We start from the raw sequence: 5,000 nt of genomic DNA on the forward strand, positions 1-5,000 counted from the left end.
GTTAAGATCATCGGCAGAACCCACCAGACACCACTTTTGCTTCATAAGTTCGGCCTATAGTCATATGACGATTTTCATCGGGGAGGGGACGTATGACCCAAACGGGGGCTTATATGACCCACGGACACTGCAAACCATGCTCCTACGACTAAATAGAGGTTAAAACTACGATTTGGTGAAATCTTCATTTTTGACCTCGAAGCAAGGTACCTTCCCTATAGTAGGCAATGAGTAAATGATCATAATCCCAGGAGGGCAAAAAATGGGAACCCGAGAGGAAAGCGCTGTTGGCGCGCCTAAGCTAGTGGCCCGTAGAGTAAAAAGGGTACCCCCAACAAAGTTGTCGTTTGACGTTCTGGTTGCACTTTTTATCATCTAAAATCAGTTTTCTACACGTTTTGAGGGGTTTTAGCAAAAAAAAAAATTTCGACTACTCGAGCTCTCTGGCCCGTTCGGTGCACATTTTTGAAAAAAGCTAGGGAGCTGCCCCTAGGTTCGGGGTGTCACAAAATGTTGAAAAGTGGTCGAAAAACCACTATCCAGAATCGGATGTAGAATCGTTAGACGAACTTAAAATTGTTCTACGACACCCATCTGCGACGTTTAGTATTCGAGTTATGGCCCGTACCAGGTCTGACCGAGCAATTTTTGTTCCGCGCACTTTGTGCACCGTACACTTTGATGTTTGTATGAAAAAGTACCCTACCTAGGGACGCGTAGAGCAAATTTGTACCCCCGGGCATGTTGTCGATTGACATTCTGGTTGCACTTTTCATCATCTAGGGTGCGTTTCTGACACGTTTTGAGGGGTTTTAGCAAAAAAAAAATTTTCGACTACTCGAGCTCTCTGGCCCGTTCGGTGCACATTTTTGAAAAAAGCTAGGGAGCTGCCCCTAGGTTCGGGGTGTCACAAAATGTTGAAAAGTGGTCGAAAAACCACTATCCAGAATCGGATGTAGAATCATTAGACGAACTTAAAATTGTTCTACGACACCCATCTGCGACGTTTAGTATTCGAGTTATGGCCCGTCCTAGGTCTGACCGAGCAATTTTTGTTCCGCGCACTTTGTGCACCGTACACTTTGATGTTTGTATGAAAAAGTACCCTACCTAGGGACGCGTAGAGCAAATTTGTACCCCCGGGCATGTTGTCGATTGACATTCTGGTTGCACTTTTCATCATCTAGGGTGCGTTCCTGACACGTTTTGAGGGGTTTTAGCAAAAAAAAAATTTTCGACTACTCGAGCTCTCTGGCCCGTTCGGTGCACATTTTTGAAAAAAGCTAGGGAGCTGCCCCTAGGTTCGGGGTGTCACAAAATGTTGAAAAGTGGTCGAAAAACCACTATCCAGAATCGGATGTAGAATCATTAGACGAATTTAAAATTGTTCTACGACACCCATCTGCGACGTTTAGTATTCGAGATATATAACACTTTGTAGGTCTGACCGAGCAATTTTTGTTCCGCGCACTTTGTGCACCGTACACTTTGATGTTTGTATGAAAAAGTACCCTACCTAGGGACGCGTAGAGCAAAGTTGTACCCCCGGGCATGTTGTCGATTGACATTCTGGTTGCACTTTTCATCATCTAGGGTGCGTTCCTGACACGTTTTGAGGGGTTTTAGCAAAAAAAAAATTTTCGACTACTCGAGCTCTCTGGCCCGTTCGGTGCACATTTTTGAAAAAAGCTAGGGAGCTGCCCCTAGGTTCGGGGTGTCACAAAATGTTGAAAAGTGGTCGAAAAACCACTATCCAGAATCGGATGTAGAATCATTAGACGAACTTAAAATTGTTCTACGACACCCATCTGCGACGTTTAGTATTCGAGTTATGGCCCGTACCAGGTCTGACCGAGCAATTTTTGTTCCGCGCACTTTGTGCACCGTACACGTTGATGTTTGTATGAAAAAGTACCCTACCTAGGGACGCGTATAGCAAATTTGTACCCCCGGGCATGTTGTCGATTGACATTCTGGTTGCACTTTTCATCATCTAGGGTGCGTTCCTGACACGTTTTGAGGGGTTTTAGCAAAAAAAAAATTTTCGACTACTCGAGCTCTCTGGCCCGTTCGGTGCACATTTTTGAAAAAAGCTAGGGAGCTGCCCCTAGGTTCGGGGTGTCACAAAATGTTGAAAAGTGGTCGAAAAACCACTATCCAGAATCGGATGTAGAATCATTAGACGAACTTAAAATTGTTCTACGACACCCATCTGCGACGTTTAGTATTCGAGTTATGGCCCGTCCTAGGTCTGACCGAGCAATTTTTGTTCCGCGCACTTTGTGCACCGTACACTTTGATGTTTGTATGAAAAAGTACCCTACCTAGGGACGCGTAGAGCAAATTTGTACCCCCGGGCATGTTGTCGATTGACATTCTGGTTGCACTTTTCATCATCTAGGGTGCGTTCCTGACACGTTTTGAGGGGTTTTAGCAAAAAAAAAATTTTCGACTACTCGAGCTCTCTGGCCCGTTCGGTGCACATTTTTGAAAAAAGCTAGGGAGCTGCCCCTAGGTTCGGGGTGTCACAAAATGTTGAAAAGTGGTCGAAAAACCACTATCCAGAATCGGATGTAGAATCATTAGACGAACTTAAAATTGTTCTACGACACCCATCTGCGACGTTTAGTATTCGAGTTATGGCCCGTCCTAGGTCTGACCGAGCAATTTTTGTTCCGCGCACTTTGTGCACCGTACACTTTGATGTTTGTATGAAAAAGTACCCTACCTAGGGACGCGTAGAGCAAATTTGTACCCCCGGGCATGTTGTCGATTGACATTCTGGTTGCACTTTTCATCATCTAGGGTGCGTTCCTGACACGTTTTGAGGGGTTTTAGCAAAAAAAAAATTTTCGACTACTCGAGCTCTCTGGCCCGTTCGGTGCACATTTTTGAAAAAAGCTAGGGAGCTGCCCCTAGGTTCGGGGTGTCACAAAATGTTGAAAAGTGGTCGAAAAACCACTATCCAGAATCGGATGTAGAATCATTAGACGAACTTAAAATTGTTCTACGACACCCATCTGCGACGTTTAGTATTCGAGTTATGGCCCGTACCAGGTCTGACCGAGCAATTTTTGTTCCGCGCACTTTGTGCACCGTACACGTTGATGTTTGTATGAAAAAGTACCCTACCTAGGGACGCGTATAGCAAATTTGTACCCCCGGGCATGTTGTCGATTGACATTCTGGTTGCACTTTTCATCATCTAGGGTGCGTTCCTGACACGTTTTGAGGGGTTTTAGCAAAAAAAAAATTTTCGACTACTCGAGCTCTCTGGCCCGTTCGGTGCACATTTTTGAAAAAAGCTAGGGAGCTGCCCCTAGGTTCGGGGTGTCACAAAATGTTGAAAAGTGGTCGAAAAACCACTATCCAGAATCGGATGTAGAATCGTTTGACGAACTTAAAATTGTTCTACGACACCCATCTGCGACGTTTAGTATTCGAGATATAGCACTTTGTAGGTCTGACCGAGCAATTTTGTACTAAAATGTATGGTGAACATGTAATTCATTAAATAACATTGACTTGCATCGTGCCCTACTTCATCGGCACAGCTGTTATTGACTATCTTTAGTGGAAATGGATTGAGTTTGACCATTTTAAGCCCATTTCCTATGCCGTGCACCAACATTGTGTACCGATCAGGGAAAGTACGCTACGTACGCGTTCATGGATGTCGATGTTGGTACAAGTTGCCGGTCGGGATAGCCGTGCACCAAAACTGTGTACCGATCAGGGAAAGTACAAGACGGAGGGTGCAGCTCGAGCGTACGCGTTCATAGATGTCCATGTTGGTACACTTGCACCAAAATTGTGTACCAATCAGGGAAAGTACAACACGGAGGGCGCAGCCCGGGCGTACGCGATCATGGATGTCCATGTTGATACAATCTACGTGTACGTTCTTAGTTTTTGTATCAAAAGTTGCAATTAAGTGCTTGTATGCTTAAAATGCTTATCTCAACCGGTCACCTTTTGGCCTGTCCTTTTATAACAGAAACCTAGAAAGATACTCGATATTTTTGTGTTGTTCCATTAGCCCGGGACGACGAAATGAGCTATGTGCACATCGTGCAGAAAACTGTCTTCGCCACGCATGTTTTTGTCTATCCACTCATATAATCACCCACATTTGTGTTCAACACGGACGGCGCAGCCCGAGCGAACGCGTTAATGTTTATGTTTGTACACACTGCTTGTACGATTCTAGGATTTGGTAATTGCGTCACAGTGCCCGACCGTCGCGGACACCATTCTTGGACAGAAGTCCTAGTACGTAGAGTACTTTCCCTAGGTATGTGCTCGTTCGTGACTATCGTTGCGTGCTTACGGACACGCTTGGGTATGTTTACCATACAAGGTTTACTAGGGAAACCTGGGAAGGACGCTTGCCCTCCCGTCGCGGACACCATTCTTGGAAAGAAGTCCTAGTACGTAGCGTTCCTTATTTTACTTGATCAGTTTGTAATGCATTCGCTTTGTTCCATCGACTTCTGCTACTGCTCACTAAGGGGTGTTCGTTTGCGATGTGTACGATAAGCAACTGTCTATCCTAACCAGCAGTTAATCAACACTTTTCACCCAAGTCATAGGAACATAGAGTACTTTTCCTAATCGGTACACAATTTTGGTGCACCTCTAACCTGGCCGGCACTTTATCGTTACGTTTTGTGCATAACCTAGGGACGTGGTGTAAGTTTCATGATTTTTATGTTTGATTCGGTTTATTATGATTGAAAACTACGCTACGTCCCAGAAATTTGAACTCGACTACTTCCTCCATGTGGCGCCAAAAGCTACTGGGCAACGCCTAGCTAATGCCCCATTTGTACTTCAATTTGCATAATCAATTTTGAAAAATACGCTAAGTCCCAGAAATCTGAACTCGAATACTTTTGCCACGTGGCGCAAAAAAGCTACTGAGAAACGCCTAGCCTTTTACCCATTTATAATTTAGTTTTCGTTATTAGTTTTGAACAATACGCAAAGTTCCAAGAATC

This window comes from Anopheles gambiae (assembly GCF_943734735.2).
Source record: "Anopheles gambiae chromosome X unlocalized genomic scaffold, idAnoGambNW_F1_1 X_unloc_2, whole genome shotgun sequence".
NCBI lineage: Eukaryota > Metazoa > Arthropoda > Insecta > Diptera > Culicidae > Anopheles > Anopheles gambiae.